Source organism: Podarcis erhardii (genome assembly GCF_964252035.2).
Source record: "Podarcis erhardii genome assembly, chromosome: 2".
NCBI lineage: Eukaryota > Metazoa > Chordata > Lepidosauria > Squamata > Lacertidae > Podarcis > Podarcis erhardii.
This window is the reverse complement of record NC_138498.1, coordinates 16,239,774-16,257,682: the sequence shown is the minus strand read 5'-3', so window position 1 is coordinate 16,257,682 and position 17,909 is coordinate 16,239,774. Positions and strand designations below refer to the sequence as shown.

Here is a 17,909-nt window from a genome sequence, read left to right as displayed (position 1 = left end):
CACCGCTGCACGATTTCTGTTCTCATCCTGAAGCAAAGTTCTTATCCTGAGGTGATATTTCTGGGTTAGCGGATTCTGTAACCTGAAGTGTATGTAACCTGAAGCGTATGTAACCCAAGGTACCACTGTAGATAGATAGATAGATAGATTTTTTAACATATCAGTTCCAACAATCATTTAACATAACTTCTTATCTTATACAATATTTTAGACTTCCGTCAACAACCTCTGATTTTCCGTTCTTTATCACTTGTTCTACATTTCTTAATTTCTCTATTACTTTTAATTGCCCTTAACTAATCATTCTTTTCAAAGTCTTCCTTGCAATATTTCACAAAATCCTCCTTACAGAACTCCTTGCAGTCCTACTAGCGTAATCTGTTTATTACAATTGCTTTTCAAATAGTTCAAATATTTACTCCAGTCCTCTAAGAATCTCTGAGCCCGCAGGTTTCGAATCCTTCCTGTTAGTTTATCTAATTCTGCATAGTCCATTAATTTCATTTGCCATTCTTCTTTCGTCGGTAATTCTTTCTTGCTTCCATTTTTGTGCCGCATTCGTTTGTTTAATTAGGTCATTAGCTCAGCACTGTTCTCCCTAGTTGCTATCTTTCAAAACTGCACGATCCAGGGTTCTAAATCATAGGGTAGGGACACAGCCTGTAAGTACAGAGCAGGCTCTCAAAATATGGGTGGTTCGGGAGGTACAGGCCCTCTAGGATTGTGTCATCAGGCATGCCTTGATCTCTTCCTTCACAGGATGATGGTGGCTTGGAGGACAACACTTGCAGACAGCTAATAAGAAGCAGAGAAACATAGAATTCGATAGTTGGAAGGGACCCCAAGGATCATCTAGTCCAACCCCCTGAAATGCAGGAATATGCAGCTGTCCTATATACGGGGATCGAACCTGCAACCTTGGCATTATTAGCACCACACTCAAATCAGCTGAGCTAAAGAAAGGGCTATCCTGGCCAGGGCCGGATTTAGGTTTGATGAGGCCCTAAGCTACTGAAGGGAATGGGGCCCTTTATATGTCCAGCTGTCCTTTGTCAGCAACAAATTGTCCCTGTTTTCTGTGTTGAATACAGTGGCGTAGCATGGGGGGTGCGGGGGGGCCGGCCGCACTGGGCGCAACATCTGGGGGGGGGGGCGCGCTCGCACTCGCAGCTCTCTGCCCCTACCTGGCTCACTCACTCACTCTCACTGCTGTGCGAATCCGATCCGAGCCGCTGGGTCGCCGCCCACTGTGGAGGGGGGGTGCCAGGCGTGCGGGTTAGGGGGCACGAATTACTTGCCTTGCCCCGGGTGCTGACAGCCCACGCTACGCCACTGGTTGTATATATGCTATATGGTAATTTATGGACCTAATAGGTATCTAAAGCCATATGCACATGCAGAATGTAGGCACCCTATATATAGAAATGAGCAAACCAGTGATATTTTAGGGAGCAGGCTAGCAGGCGGGGCCCATTACTTACATCATAGGAGCCTACACAACACAAAACACTGTTGCTGTATGTAGGTTTTATTTTATTTGTTTTTTATCTTATATTTTTCCTTTAATTTTTTTAAATTAATATAAGCTTGTTTAGCTTATACTGTAACTAAATGAGTCATAACACTCTGTGAGAACGGAATGCCAGTCAAATGTACCATTAGCCTCATCCAGCAAGTTCTTAGTTTCTTTCTGTCTTAAGACCCATGTGATTGCCAGTTTTGAGTAATTATATGCAGGCCAGTATTTGTCAGTCTTACGAGATTTCATTTCATTGGCATTATAACTTTTCGTTAGCTTCCCTGGGAATCTGTAGAAAGGTGGAGTTAAAAGTAATAAACTTCCTTAAAAAAATAATTAAAGGTTTGAGCAAGCCCTGGGGCCTCATTTGGCAGTGGGGCTTGTCTGTCCTGTACATTCATCTTTGTAGATTAATATTAACTTAGTTTAAGATTCCCACTGCACCCCCAGCTAGGTAACTGTGGTTTTGCACAATGTCTTTAGCCTTACATCTTGCACTCACACCTAGACTGTACATTTCAGGCTGCTGCTGATGGAGGACTGACTGCTACAACACATTTCATTGCTTGTTCAAATACATCCTGCTTCATGCTGTGACTTCTCCTCCTCCCAAGCCGGGTATGGCGTGTAAATAAGCGTCTTCCTTTATGCTAACTCCTGGATGCAATCTCCATGTGGGTTGTACGTGCTAGAGCACTTGAGCACCCTCCACAATCCGCCTCAGTGTTGTTCTGCCAACTCATAATTTAAGCGCCGGCATATATTTTAGAATCCTGCCCTCAAACCTCACTGCTCTGTTTCTGTTTTCCTGCTATGCTTCTTGTGAGATCTGTAAGACACTTGCATATATGAGCTTAGTTAAAAAGTGCGAAACATATCTCAAGGCTCTGGAGAAAAATAGTGGTGCAATCCAGATAACATCGTGTTGCAACAGGAAGGTCACATTCATATGGACAGCAGATACTTGGCTATCCTAAACTTGCAACCCAAGGATTGTGGAGTACGTAGGTAAAGTGGAGCTGGGGAAATCCTTTCTTGCGAAGAATGCCTACCCGTATTTTTCGCTCTATAGGACGCACCAGACGATAAGACGCATCTAGTTTTGGGGGGGAGGAAACCAGGAAAAAAAATCTGAATCCCAGAAGCTAGAACAGCAAGAGGGATCTGGGATATCCTCTTGCTGTTCTGGCTTCTGGGATAGACGCTGAAGCCTCTCCCGGGCAGCGGGATGAAGGCTCCCCCTGCCCGGAAGAGGCTGTGCGCGGGTAAACTGCCCTCTGTACCTTCCCCCATCTCCCGCAACAACCGCACACTCTTTAAAGGGAGCGCGGCTCTTTGGGGCTTTTCTGGGAGGTGGGGGAAGGGACAGAGTCGCGCGCTCTGTCCCTTCCCCCCACTTCCCACAAGAGCCGCGCGAAGCCTCCGCAGGACAGCGGGGAGCCTTCATCTCGCTGCCCTATGGAGGTTTTGCAGGGGCTATCCAAAAGCCAGAATAGCTAGAGGGAGCGCAGCGCTCCCTCTAGCTGGTCTAGCTTCGCGCAAAGCCTCCGCAGAGCACGCGGAGCCTTCATCCCCGTGCCCTGCGGAGGCTTCTGGGACAGCCCGCGAAGCCTCCGGAGGGCAGCGGGATGAAGACACCCCGCTGCCCTGCGGAGGGTTTGCACAGCTAAGCCCGAAGCTAGAACAGCGAGCTGGAGCGCTGCGCAGCACTCCCTCTCCCTGTCCTGGCTTCTGGCTTAGCCGCACAGCCTGCATTCGCTCCATAAGACGCACACACATTTCCCCTTACTTTTTAGGAGGGAAAAAGTGTCATACAGAGCAAAAAATACGGTACTTTATCCGCTCAGCACCCCCCCCCAATCTCCCTACATTGAAAGGATGGTGGAAACTTGTTTTCCATCATTCAGTCTTCATCCTATCTTTTACCCTGGAAGGCCTGACAAAGAGCGTAGCTGGAATATTGATGGCATGCTATCACAATACAATTCCCCCCCCCACTCTTCAGTGATTGTACTTGGCTAGAAAGATGCAATAGAGAAAAGTGGCCTTGACACCAATCTCCATCAATTGTCATCTCTGACGTCATGACACAGACCTGGAGATGCTCTACAATGAGGGCTACAGGGCAAAAGCACTAGTAGTGAAACTTAAAATAGAACTAGGATCTATTCAATCCTTGCTTTTTTTCTATTCGGGAACAAGATGGCTTTCTGGATTTAATGCAAACCCACAGTGCTTTCTTTTATATTGCTGTTTTGTGACATGCTTATTGGGGTGTTCTCCTTATAGCATCGTGCAAGAAATCAGAGCAACTGCTGAAATAAGCTTTAACGGTCCAATTTCTAGTAGCAATGATTAGCCTTGAACACAATGGGCAAAATAAATGGTTCCACTGCCCTGCAGCTCCAGGGCCAGAGTTATTTCTAGGTTCTCATTGGCAAATTTCTCATTGGTTTACCTGTTACATGTGCCTGATCATACACATGTGATAGGTAAGGAAGTAGAATACATATGCAAAGCATGAGTTGCTACTTTGGGGTGGATCAAGAATGCTCGTGTTCCTTTAACGGTACTGCTGCAGAATTTGAATTTCTCATTGTTCTATAGTTAGGGTTGTTTCAGATGGTGGTGCTATCTCACAAATGTGTCATCTGCATCTGACTTTTCTGTGTATGCAGATTAAATCTACAGTGGTGCCCCGCAAGACGAATGCCTCGCAAGACGGAAAACTCGCTAGACGAAAGAGTTTTCCGTTTTGGAGGTGCTTCGCAAAACGAATTTCCTATGGGCTTGCTTCGCAAGACGAAAATGTCTTGCGAGTTCCTGCGGGTTTTTTTCCCTCCCCCCCCACTTTTTCTAAGCCGCTAAGCCGCTTATCAGCTGATCCGCTAGGCCGCTAATCAGCTGATCCGCTAAGCCGCTTATCAGCTGATCCGCTAAGCCGCTAATAGCGCTAAGCCGCTAATGGGCTTGCTTCGCAAGACGAAAAAACCGCAAGACGAAGAGACTCGCGGAACGGATTCTTTTCGTCTTGCGAGGCACCACTGTAATGTTTTTCATAGCTATACCACTGATTCTCACCCATATCTCAGTCCTTTGTGACATGTTTCGGTGCTGTGTGTTCTAGACCTTCCCCCAGCCTCTACTACCCAATTAGCTACTGGGCCCAATTCAAAGTGTTGGTTTTGACCTATAATGCCTTAAAAGGCTCAGGACCGCAATAAGTCAAGGACTGGCTCTCCCTGTATAAACCTTCCCCAACTCTGCATTCATCCTCTGAAGCCCTTCGCTGTGTGTCTCCTCCGGAGGGTGGCAACACGAAAACGGGCCTTTTCTGTAGTGGCTCCCCGTTTGTGGAATGCTCTCCCCAGGAAGGTTCATCTGGTGCCTTCTTCATGTATTTTTAGGCACCAAGCAAAAATGTTCCTCTTCAACCAGGCCTTGGGCTTACAGTGGTACCTCGGGTTAAGTACTTAATTCGTTCCGGAGGTCCGTACTTAACCTGAAACTGTTTTTAACCTGAAGCACCGCTTTAGCTAATGGGGCTTCCTGCTGCCGCCGCGCCGCTGGTGCACAATTTCTGTTCTCATCTTGAAGCAAAGTTCTTAACCTGAAGCACTATTTCTGGGTTAGCGGAGTCTGTAACCTGAAGTGTATGTAACCTGAAGCATATGTAACCTGAGGTACCACTGTATTAAAATTCTATGTTTTTTAAATGTGTCTGCGGAAAGGGGGGCATTGTTTTGCTGTTTTGTTTTAATTATTTACAGTACTTGTTTCTAGCTTGTATTTTACTCTTTGAAATGCCCTGATGGTAGTATGTGTGTGTGTGTGTACAAAATAAAAAACCTCTTCCTACTCGGAGCAGATGCATAGGTATTTATACACATTTAACATTAAAAAATTCCTATATAAAGTATAATAATAATAATAATATTTAAGGTCAGCAAATGTTAGCGGTCCTTAGTTATGAAGTTTCACAACAGGTCCAATGGAGACTTATGCTTTGGGAGTGGGGGAGAGGGAGGCAACATCCATTTCCATTTGCTTTTTAATATTAATACAGAGTTCTTTTGCAATACTGATTTATATTTTTAAGATACTGAAATTATCATACAGAGAACTTGCACAAGACCCATATAAAGTTCCAAAGTATGTACTCTGCATGCGTTGAGGCTTTGAATGAATGGCTCCTCTCACCTGAAATTGCACCGTGTGCATACAAATGACACACATGGCAAACTGTTCACCCCCAAAAATAAAATAAAAGCGCTAACAAGTTTCCACTGCAGATGCATAAAGGATTATGTTCACTTAATGGATTTTCCAGGGTAAGAGAAAATCCGGATTTAATGTAAAAAGCAGAGGCTCGCATTTTGATGACGACAGCCTCCTGCAGATGGTGCAAAAACGTGTGCAAGAGCAGCACCAATTCCATAATAAACCTCCATCTGGAAGCACCGTAATTCAGCTCAGAGGCTACGGTACAAAACCCCTGCAGGGTGCTGTTGGTCTATCACAAAATGCTTACCAATGCCATTTGCCTCCGATTCCTTCCCCTACCAAAACCGCTTGGCCTATTGCGCTCACTAAGTTTTCCTACGCAACCGTTATGTCTGGACTTCTACCTACAACTCTGAAAACATATGTAATATAATATTATTGTAATAATTCCTATACGAGACAAAGAATGTTTGCATCCCTGACCCTGTCCGTAAGAAAAGGCCCAAGGGTTGGGTGCAAATTTCAGGCCCCTCTTTTCTTCTCAGTTGGAGTGTACTGCTTGTCATTGGCAATGTGACCCCATCCATGTGTCACGGGGGCGGGGCGTGCCCATTATAAATCTTGGGTATATACTCATTCATAGCTGTCAACTGTCCCTTATTTGGCGGGAAACTCCCTTATCCCAGCACCGTGTCCAGCTGCTGTCCCTTATTGATGATGTCCCTTAAATTTCCCAGGTCACCCAGCTCAGGAGGGAAGCAGCGGCTCGGGGTGCTCCGCCGCGAGAGAGGGCGCGCGCTGGCGCCGTCATCCTGGCGCGAGTTCGCACCCGAGGGGGGGGGGGGAAGGAGCAAGACTCTCGCCCATGCTGCCCGCGAGCCAGGAGGCGGCAGCGATGGTGACAGCTGAGGAGGCGGCCTGAGGGAGGAGGAAGAGGAGGGGATGGGAAGGGACCTAGAAGGGCGGCGCTTCAGCGGCGCAACCGCCTCATGCCGGATTGACAGCATCTGTCAATCCTACCAATGTATGTAACTCTTTACAATAGCAAAATCCCTTATTTTGGCTGCTGATCCCTTATTTTCGAGGCTGCTGGTCCCTTATTTTCAAATCTGTAAGTTGACAGCTATGTACTCATTCCATCTTTGCCCCAGTTATGCTACTACAAAGCCTTTTCCCACTCCTATTGCTTATTAAACACCAATTATTGCTGTTAACATCCCCCTTATTTATTTTTATGCACCTGGTGTTTTGTGAGCATATCTGCAATGAATGCCAGACATGTTGAACCGGAATATTTTGGGACTATACATAGGTTTGCGTGGGGTCGTGTGTGTAGTCAGGAGGTACTGACTACCTCCAGTTTCAACTACGCAAAACGTTTCGAAATTTCAATGGATTAAGAAATGAATGAAAGCAGATGGGTAGAACAAAAGGTAAAATTAAAGCAGGCAGTTTTACAGACACTAACATTACTGAGCTCTAGGACTATGATTAGCTCATTACTGTGAGCAGCAAGGAGTGGGAAAAAGCTGTCATAACCACTCTTCTCTTGATAAGGAACCTACATCTTTCTTTCTTTCCTTTCTTTTTAAATCATGGAACTGTGGACTAATAAAAATAATATCTCCTCTCAGTCTGCTTTCTTCCAGGCTAAACATACCCAGCTCCTTCAACTGCTTCTCATAAGGCTTGGATTCCAGACCCTTGATCATCTTGGTTGCCCTCCTCTGCACACGTTCCAGAAGTACAAAAACTCTTGCAGGTGGGTGGGAACTCAAACACATCCCAATGAGGTGCTGAATAGCCACAAAATGAGGACTCACTGTTGAGAAGATTGAAACAAAAGGGGTAATGAGAACCATCTCACTATTTGGATAGGTCATTTTTTAAACTCACACTGAGAAGCTCTTCCTCAGTCCTGTTGCTGTGCTGCTGGCTAAGTGTGTTATCCAAACCCCGGCTTGTGAATTGTCTCTGCCAGACAAACCGTGAGCCCTAAACCCAAGAACAAACCTTGGGTACAACCACGAGCCCAGGTTCGGATGACATGCTAAGCCCAAACCATGTGTGCTTTGTTTGTATGTGCTATATTTTGCTTATAAAAAAAAAAATGGATTGTTTTTGAAAATGAAAATCTATATATGGATAGTTTATTTTCTATTAGTTTGCACTAGAATTCCTTTTTTTAAAAAATTTTTTTTATTGATTTCATTATAAATACAGTATATCCGAACTTCAACACTTTTCATTCATTTTTGACTTCCTTCAGCGACGTTGACATTCCTTCGAATTTGAATCTTTAAATCACATTCCATCCTTACATATTGCCATACATACCTCCCTTTATACATTATTTCGATTTGAACAATACTTGTTAGTTCTTTACAGTGCCTCTTTAAAACCCACTAGCGTTGTATTTACAAAACATTTATTCTCCAGATAACCCACAAATTTCCCCCAATCTTCAATAAACTTTTGATCTTTTAAGTATCTTAATTTCCCTGTTAATTTATCCAACTCAGCGTATTCTATCAATTTTGCTCTCCACTCTGCAACTGTTGGCATTTCTTCCTGCTTCCACCTCTGGGCTATCACAATTCTGGCTGCTGTGACCGCGTACTGGAATAGTTTACAATCCTTTCTCCTAATATCCTTTCCCATAATGCATAGTAGAAAAGCTTCTGGTTTTTTTACAAAAGTATAACCCAACATCTTTTTCAGTTCATTGTATATGTCCTCCCAGAAGCTTTTAACTTTCTTGCACTCCCACCATTGATGATAAAACGTCCCCTCCATAAGTTTACACTTCCAACACTTATTATCTATCTTGTACATCTTAGCTAATTTTACAGGAGTCATATACCACCTGTATTGCATCTTCATTACATTTTCTTTTAGTAGTGTACAGGCTGTAAACTTTATATTTACTCTCCACAGCTTTTCCCAGTCTTCCATTTGGATATTATACCTTAAATCCCTTGCCCATTGTACCATCACTGACTTCACTTCCTCATCCTTCGTATTCCACTCCAGCAGTAGTTTATACATTTTGGAAAGGTTCTTATAATCACTATTTATTATCTCTTTTTGGAATATTGATTCTTTTTCTTCGTATCCTCTTTCCTTCACCTCTATTTTAAACATCTCATTTATCTGGTAATAATGCAGCCAGCCTTGTGTAAAGTTTGCACTAGAATTCCACATCCCTATAAGTTGCTCAAATTGTTAGGCAATTGGGCATCTTTCATTTTTTTATACCCCACATTGATCAACAAAATTATTATTTTCTTGTGAACCACGCTGAGATCTTTAGAGCAGGCATGTCCAACCCGTCGATTGCGGGGTGTCCCTGGTTGATTAAAAGAAAAGCAAGAAGCAAAAAAAAAAAAAAAAAAAAAAAAAAGCTCAACTACTTTGGGTCTTCCTCCCATACTGGCACCCATACTGGCACCCAGGGCGGCGCAGCCATACAGGCTGCCGCTTGCACAGTGACGGTACAGACTGCCGCGCAAGTGGCACAGTGACGGTACAGACTGCGGGCACCCTCGGCCACTCTACAGCTGGGGGGAGGCAGGGGCCATCCTGTCACCCCTCACAGAGTGCCACCCGGGGCTGCCAGCCCCCTCCGCCCCCCCTTCCTACGCCACTGTTCCTCCCCAAAACTTTGGTCAGTCCAATGGGTAGACCACTGCCAGGTTTTTTTTTATCGTGGGAGTAGATCGCAGTCTCTTGGGAACTGGACATGCCTGATTTAGAGGAAGGGCAGTATATAAATATAATAATAATAATAATAATAATAATAATAATGGCTTAGCTCACAGCAGTGCAGCAGGAGTGCCGTGTCCACAGTAAATGTTTGGCTCACCATTACTTGTGAACCGGGTTTATGCGGCTTCAACATTAAACCACCCTGCCCCATTTTGATTAACATCCAGTATGATGAAGAGTTCTGGAGCTTGCTCACTATTTGGGGACATTTTGGTTGGCCCTCTAAAGGTAATGTGGATTTTGAAACACACACACAGAGAGCTTTTTCCCCCTTAAAAAACATTTAGGGGTACTCTCATTTTCCTACTCATATTGAAATACTGCTCCTCAATGAGGCAGTTGAATTCACAAACTGTTTAGGGGTATGTGTACCCCTGCTTCCCCCCAGAAAAAGCAGTGTGTGTGTATATATATATATATATATAATATTGTTAATCCACGCCCCCCCCCCCAGTTATTAAATGCACACGAGTCCAAGCTGGGAAACCCTATTTTTCTTTTAATTTAGGAGTGGGGGGGGGATTGGTCGTCGTCCCTGCCCTCCTCTAATACAGTATAGAAGAGAAAACTCAGCCTTTTCAGCAATGAGGAATTTTAAAAATGTCCCCTAGAAGCAAATATAAAAGCAGTGCTATGCGAACTACAAGAAAGAGATTCCTTGTCGCTTGCCTTTAATGTTAACCTCCTACCCTTTTCCCGCCTCATGGGCTTGATTTGTCCTGCATGAATGGAATAGGAACTACAGAAGGTGGGAATTGGCCTGAGGTGAGACGGCTATCACAAGAACACCGCCTACCTAATTGGGCCGCGTGGGCACTTAATAGAGGTGAGCGGGGCGGGGCCGGGAGGAAAGAAGCCCTTGCCCTTGAGAAAGACGGCGCCGCGAGCGTCCCGCTCCGGGCTGATAGGCCAAACGCGCGGCGCGTCAGGGAGCGTGCGCGGTGTCGTCACGCTCAGCTTCGCGGTGCCAGTACGGCGCAGCCAATCGGGATCTCGAGAGGCGTCAGGCTGGCGCGATTCAAACTGGGAGGCGGTTGCCAACGGCCGTGCGAAGCCGTTGGGTGACTGGAGAGCGCCTGTCTCTGCGGGCTGAGGGAACAACGGTTCCGCGACGGCAGAAGGGCATTTCCTCTCACGCCGACGCCGGTAGGTAACGGGGGTGGGTGGGTCGGTGGGGGTCTCTCTGGTCCCAGGCCGTCGGGGCTCTTCGAGGACGCTTGGCGTGGAGCGAACATCTGACAGAAAAGGAGTGAAGCGGTTGGAAAGAGCAGGGCGGGCGTCCTGTAAATAATTGAAATAGCATTATTATTATTATTATTATTATTATTTATTAATAATAAAAAATCTGCGTAGTTACGAAGATAACTAGCTATTGTGGGGCGAGAATGTGGAAGTTTCCAAATTTCTCCCTTCAAGTGTACTTGTGTCATATATTTTACTTACTCATTTATTTTATTTATTCTGCCCCCCACTCCATGAAACCTTCCCGCCGCAGAAAGTATTGCCAAAGGCTTGTTTTTGAAAATATATATTCATTCACTTCTGAGGAAGGGTGATGGGAGGCGAGGCTTGATGAAGGTTTCTAGCTTGGTGATTTCTAAAGCTCCTGAAAGCTTGCGCATCTTGATCTAAATCCCCAAAATTTATTTTATATAGTTAAGTTTTTACCTTTCTCTTCTGTACATTTTATTTTATTGGCTGGTGGCTGATGCAAATAACGTTTATTTTGATTCTTGGAAACAGGAGCACCCCTGTGTTATCCATCTTGAGCTCCATGATGAAATAAAGGAAAGAAAAGTACGAAATCAACATTAATAAGATATTATGGGAGGAATCTGCAGGCGTTGGGAACAGATAGGGAGAAAGGGCAGAATCCATATAGGAAACAGAACACATTCAGTACCTTCAGAGTGTGGCAGTGGATGAGCAAAGATCACAGGCAGGTATGTTTTAGGACCTGAAAGCAGAAAGATAGCGTGGGCAGGCCACCCATAGGTTTTTGAATGTCTTACTATGTAGATTTTTTAAAATTTTGTTGTCCTGTATGGGACAATGACAATAAAGATTATCGTATCAAAGGTATAGATAGACAAGTGAGTATTTGCTGGATACAAGAGTAAACAGGAGGTCAGTGTAAGGAGAGGAATCATGTGAATCTTGAGTAATGAGAGAGGTGGATTTGGTTCCAGAGTGAGAATGGGCATTCAAAGAGGAGATTGTTATAGCCACAGCTGGAAGTGCATGAATTAAAGTTTTTGCTGACAGTGGAGGGCCGGATTTTTGCAAAATTGTCTTTGGAGAAATGACCTTGATAGAAAGAATAGCTGAGGGCAGAGAACAAAATTTCTGATGCACCCCAGTGGAGTAGAGGAAAGCTAAGGAAGAACTTCCCTCTGTGAAAAGGTTGAGTGAGCAATAAGGTCAGGACAGAGTTGCAAGAACCAAGAGCATAAAGGTTATCGAGAAAGATCAACTATATAAAATGTAGCAGTGCACTCTAGGACAAAGAGAAGTACTGTAGAATCATTTTTATTTGGCAGCAGAATAATCACTGGCCATTTTGGTGAGGGCAGAAGTCAGATTGTATGTGTGTGTTAAAATAAGAGTAGGAAGGCTGAGTCAGCAGGAATAAGTGGTGCGCTTTCAGGAGTTCTGAGGAAAGCACAGAAGAGAAACCAGGCACTGGTTGGGGATGGCAACATGGGTCAAGGGATTCTTTATCACAAGATGTACTAATGGCTGCCAGGTTGGATGACTTTAAAAGACGATTAGATAAATTTATGAAGCATAAGGCTGTCTGTCAGTGGCTACTAGCTACACTGGCAATATTCTTCCTCCACTAATAGAGACATTATGGCTTGGAATACCAATTTCTAGCTGGTCCTTTGGCCTGATCCAGCTGAGCTCTCTCTCTCTCTCTCTCTCTCTCTCTTTTTTTTTTTTTTTGTTTCTTTCTTTCCCCCCAGAAAATAGTGGCATGTTTGAATGCAGTACAGAAGGAGCCAGTGGAGAATTATAAGTTGATTAGATGGTGAAGAGGAGGGATAATGACAAGGCAGTGACAACCAGAAGTTGAAATGGGATAGGATCAAGGCTAGTCAATTTGCCAAATATGGGCTGGAATGCATCTCGTTCCTGCATGATAAGAACTTCTCCTTCCCTTCCTCTTTTTGCTAAAGTCCTTGCCCTGAGGACAGCAGTCCTGCTTGCAATTATTCCTTCAATAATCTGATAACACCTGCTTCTTTTCTGTGTCTTAGGAAATTCATTCTTTAAGGCCTTCTCATGCTGCTGTCTGAGCCTCCAGGGTGCAGGAATCGAGGAGCGCGGGTATCATATTGCCTTCTAATAGGTGCCTCTTGTATGATTGTGAAACTTTATGACAGTGTCCACGCTTAGACTTAAGCTTAAGTATGGTTTATAGCTAGTGTTATTAGTTTGTGCACGAGCTCCCTGTTGGTGAAAGCAGCTTGAGCAATTTCTCCCCAGTCCAGGAGCAGCAAACTATGAAGTATTGGCTTAATGTTTGTATCCAAACTAGCACTTGTGGCTGTTTTTCCCACACATATCACATTTGGGAACTTAGGTGTGTTCTTTGGTTCCTGATCATGGTCAATTAAGCTGATTTGCTTATGTCGCATCTGAAACTGGCCATTGTAATGTTACTGTTATGTTGCTGTTTATATGCCACCTTTCAGCCAAAAGATACCTACAAAGACAATAATGCAAATACAAACAATAAAATAGTACAAATTCAAAACATTTCAAATAGTACAAATTCAAAACATTTGTTAAAAAGCAAACACATCCATGTTCCTGCCCAAAAGGCAAATAACATTCCTTACAAACATGTTAAGAGCAGGCAAAAATACTTAAGCAGCATCTTTGCTTTATGGGGGTCCCGGGTGGGGAGGGGCAAGGCGCTGTGTCCCCTGTAGTAATGCCTGCCATACAGCATCTCTTTGCTATATGGGTATCTATATTACTGTCTGGAATAGATCTTATTGATACTCAACTGACAACATTTGGCTACTGGCTAATGAATTAAAATAATTTATAGGCAGTTTCGTATTAAAAAAACTGATGTGGTTTACCAACTAAAATTCCGTTATTGTTATTATTAAATTGAACCACTCTTCAGCAGCGGGTCCTAGGGTGGTTTACAACCTAAAATTCGGAATACTGTCCTTCGCAATACTCTACGGTGTTCCCCCTCCCACCTGTCTCCACCCCTACCCCACCAGTGGTCTTTCAGGATTCCATGGCCACTGAGCATGCTTAGCTTCCACTGGGTTATCTTATCCCCCCCCCCCCCTGGTTTAGGGGGTGTTAAGAGATTTTCTCCCCTTATTTCTGCAGAGCTCAGATTGTTGTCTGTTTATGACCAAATTCTAATTTAAACTCATTGGTCTATGTGACCTCACTGAGCTGTAGAATTTCTGAATCTGGGCATTCCTGAAGATGCCTGTGACTTGGAAGAGGTTGAAATGGAGTCAGCCACTCAACATATGGGAATTGCCTATAACTAATCCTGTACAAGACTGAGCAGCTAGCTTTGACCCACGGTAAGAAGAACACCTATGATTTGCTGCTTTTTCTTGTGCCTTATCTGTGACCTTTCTGAAAACATGGCATTTACAAAGCTTTCATGGATTTGCAGAAGAAAGATGTTCTGTTGAGTAACCTTGGCTAACACATATGTATGGTGCCTGTAAAAAATGCCTTTCCATTCTCATTTCTCTGCAAAAGTTTTTATCCCTGGTTTTTCTAAATTTGCAGTATTTAAAATAGGTTTCTTCCTTCATTGTATTAATAATTTTAAAAAGGAAATAAGACTATAGGCCCACAGTGTTTCCTATGTGGATGAAATAGTGACTATAATTGGATTGAAAATGACAGTACTACTTTGCTGCTATCCAGTATGTATTTACAGTGGTGCCTCGCAAGACGAAAAGAATCCGTTCCGCGAGTCTCTTCGTCTAGCGTTTTTTTCGTCTTGAGAAGCAAGCCCATTGACGGTTTAGCGGCTTTTAGTGGATAAGCGGCTTAGCGGCTTAGAAAAAGGGGGGGGGACCCGCAGGAACTCGCAAGACATTTTCGTCTTGCGAAGCAAGCCCATAGGAAATTCGTTTTGCGAAGCACCTCCAAAACGGAAAACTCTTTCGTCTAGCGAGTTTTCCTTCTTGCGAGGCATTCGTCTTGCGGGGCACCGCTGTACTTAGGAGTTAGACCCATGAGTTCAGCAAATCTTACTTCTGAATAGACAGGTATATGATTGTGTTGGTAATAATGGGTAATATTTTAACGTAAGTATTTGGGGCATGGGAAAAGAATTGTTTTGTGCTTCCCCAAGTGCAAGTAGTAGCCTTTTGCAGAATATTCAGACATGGCACTTTCTGCAGTATCTACTTGTATTAAAATGTACAAGTAGATACTGGCAAGTTTTGATTGTTAAAGCAGCTTGCATTTACCCCAAGGCAACAGCTATGGCTCCTTGTCAGCAGGGCTTATTGCAAGAATTTTGTTTACATTCCTGCTATTTCCACACCAGTCCTCATCCAAGCTAGTAGCCATCAAATACCACAAATGCTCATTTGAGCAAACCTCTTGTAGTCATCAGTGCCCATTTAAATGAATATCTTTAGCTATTGCCTTTACTCTGGGCTTTCATACAACTAATTTCTCACTTGACACAATAATCACATTTTTGTTCCTGTTTGCATGCTGTAATACTGAAAGCTTCAGCCAGTTGTACAAATGCATTTCTCTCATTGGTCCACATTTATAGCTGGGAGAGAGAAGGTCATATCTGGATTTTCTTGGTCTGGCGTTTTGAGTAGTTCTTTATCAGCATTACATCCACCATAGTCAGACTTACAATGATATAAGGAGTGCAGGGTTACTTCAGCCTGCAGATTTGGAGAGCCATTAATGGTGGTAATTTTGTCTGGAGTGGCAGAAATGGAAGAGGGAAAGGAATAAGGTGATAAAAAGACAACAGGCAATTTCTTCCAGGGGAAAAAATGTGACATGGGCATAGAGATTGCCAGCCTTTTTGGCCCATGATCACATACTCATGCTAGTTGTTTCTTTTTGCCCCTCTCCTGGATCAATCTCCCCTTCTGTCTTGGACAGACCAAATAAAGGGAGTGAGGCAGAAAGCACCCATCCAAGGGATCTGGGTAAAAGTCAGTTTTCAGCAGAATTAGAATAAATATGCTTGAATTTGCATCATGTGAAGTGTAGTTTGTTAAGGGTGCTCAGAATTGTAGCTCTGAGAGGGGTAAACTAGGAAACAAGTGGCTTCTGGGACCTGAATTGTGGGTTGCAAAACAGAAGGTCTACTTGCCACTGCGGGGGGGGGGGGTCGGCAACACTTTTTATTTATTATTTTGAAAAGCATGAACTAATACGCAATTCACATGACACATTGTTAACATCGCATTGTTAACAGAAATTGTTAATACATGTTTAATTTGGTGTTTATAATAAAAATATTGGTACCAAACTTCATTTTTCAAAACACTGTACTCCAGAGCTTTCTAAACATTTCATGTTGGTGACACTTTAGACATGCAACACTTTGTGACACAGTGATTCAGTTTTACTAGCAAACCGGAGGCTAAACTAACCCCTTTCCAGCCCCTTGGGGAGCATTTGTGCGACACGCCGACACATTAATGTATTGCGACACACGGTTTGGAAAGCTCTGCTCTACTCTTTATTGTTAAACTCCTTAACGTATTGTCCTTCCTTAACATATACTTCAAGGCTTCTAAGCACATACATTTCTGTAATCCTTGAGTGTCAACCAGGTGCAGAAAATGGCACCCAGACCTCTTGAGGTGCTTGCAAATGGAGAATCTTCAGGCACAAAATGCGCCTAGAGCCCTGCTAATTTCGAACCCTGGGATGTGCCCTCTCTGCTCTCTGATTCCTGTGACATCCCCCTTTCTTCAGTCTACCTGGTCATTCCATGTTCATCCTTCCAGTCTTCCAAATCACACCCCTTTCTCTTCTTCCTTCTTAGTCACTCAGTTTTCTGTTCAGCTACTTAGCTGCTAAGCTGAGTATCAAAAGCACAAAGAGCTGAAACGAAATGAGAAGGAACGCTGCTTCTCCAACTTGCATCAATTCTATGTATTTTTTGAGGGTTGGGGTGTGGGGAAGATAGCCACCCTTCCACCTCTTGCTGAACTGTGCAGCAAGCAAGGTTGGAATTACTTGGGTTTTGGCCTCAAGGTGACCCCAGAATTAAGTTCTCGAGACACCTTAAAACCCCCATCTAATCCTTGGGCAGATCTTACAATTTATTACCTAATTGTGAGGTATATAGAAGGGTAATGTATAGGCATCAACTGTAAGTCTGAGACATTTTCTTATTGCATAGCACTAGCTATGTGGTATGTGATTAGAGACTTGGAAGCATTCATCTATAATGGAAAAAAATAATTGTGGCATTTTGTTTGAGTGGGGCAGAGAGGCAACATTCTTTCAAAAACCTGTTCTTCCTGCAGAGATGAAAACAGGGCTGTTTCTACTTTCCTTTTTGTGCTTTCCATAATTTATATTTCAGCTGCTGGCATAAATTGCTAAGATACCAATATTTAGACTCTTGATAAAATAGTTGGCATTCCTGTATGCAGCCTACTAGAGAGGCTAGCCTTTTCTGATGGTTCAAGAGGCTGAAGTGGAATCTGTTACATGTGCTTTTGAATAACAGACTTAAACTTTTCCCCATTGTAACAGTTGAAAGGTTCTTGGGCCTGGTTCATATGTGCTAAAATACTCCATGTGGGGTGGCTGCAGCTACATTGAGAAATAAGTGATACATGAACCAGTACAGTCATACCTCGGGTTAAAGTTGCTTCACGTTGAACGTTTTCAGGTTGCGCTCTGTGGCGACCCAGAAGTAATGGAACACATTACTTATGGGTTTCGCTGTAGACACTCAAAATGATGTCATGCGCAGAAGCAGCAAATCGCGAGAGGCGCTGACGCGAGTTGCGTTCTGCTCAGAATGCAAACGGGACTCCGGAACGGATCCCGTTCACATCCAGAGGTACCACTGTACCTGTAATATGTTGTTGCACATCACCCCAGTCTCCACGCAGTAAAAGATTCCAGCTGCTAGTGCTAAATATCCCAAGTTTGTAGCTTGAAGTTTTACTTGTATTAAGGTGAAACAGAAGCTCTTTGGTTAGGTGTGGCCGTTGATTCTGACCATCATGCACAGAAGTTAACGTAACATAACGTGTTAAGTAGTAGAGTAGTCTGAAATTGGCTTGTTTCAACAAACCCTAGTTAAGATTAAGTACAGATTGTCTAGGTTTGGGTGATGCAGCAAGTTGTGGTTAATAAATAATGGAAGCAAAAGCTTTGGCATTTCTTGTGGCTC

General features: G+C 43.7%; 2 protein-coding genes across 4 annotated transcripts in view; one reads left to right on the top strand and one right to left on the bottom strand.

Annotated features, from left to right (window-relative positions):
- Positions 1 to 17,909, bottom strand: part of AQP6 (aquaporin 6) — a 150,676-nt gene that overhangs the window by 19,010 nt on the left and 113,757 nt on the right. The window lies entirely within an intron of this gene.
- RACGAP1 (Rac GTPase activating protein 1) overlaps positions 1 to 17,909 on the top strand; it is a 61,087-nt gene that overhangs the window by 19,566 nt on the left and 23,612 nt on the right. Inside the window, exon 1 of one of the 3 annotated variants that reach the window (XM_081849694.1) lies at positions 10,503 to 10,657. The exons of 1 other annotated variant lie outside the window; for it this stretch is intronic. The gene's annotated coding sequence lies outside the window, so the exon portion shown is untranslated. Of the gene's footprint in view, positions 1 to 10,502; positions 10,658 to 13,919; positions 14,077 to 17,909 lie in introns of those variants that run through there. One more of the 3 variants, XM_081849695.1, reaches the window with a different exon arrangement.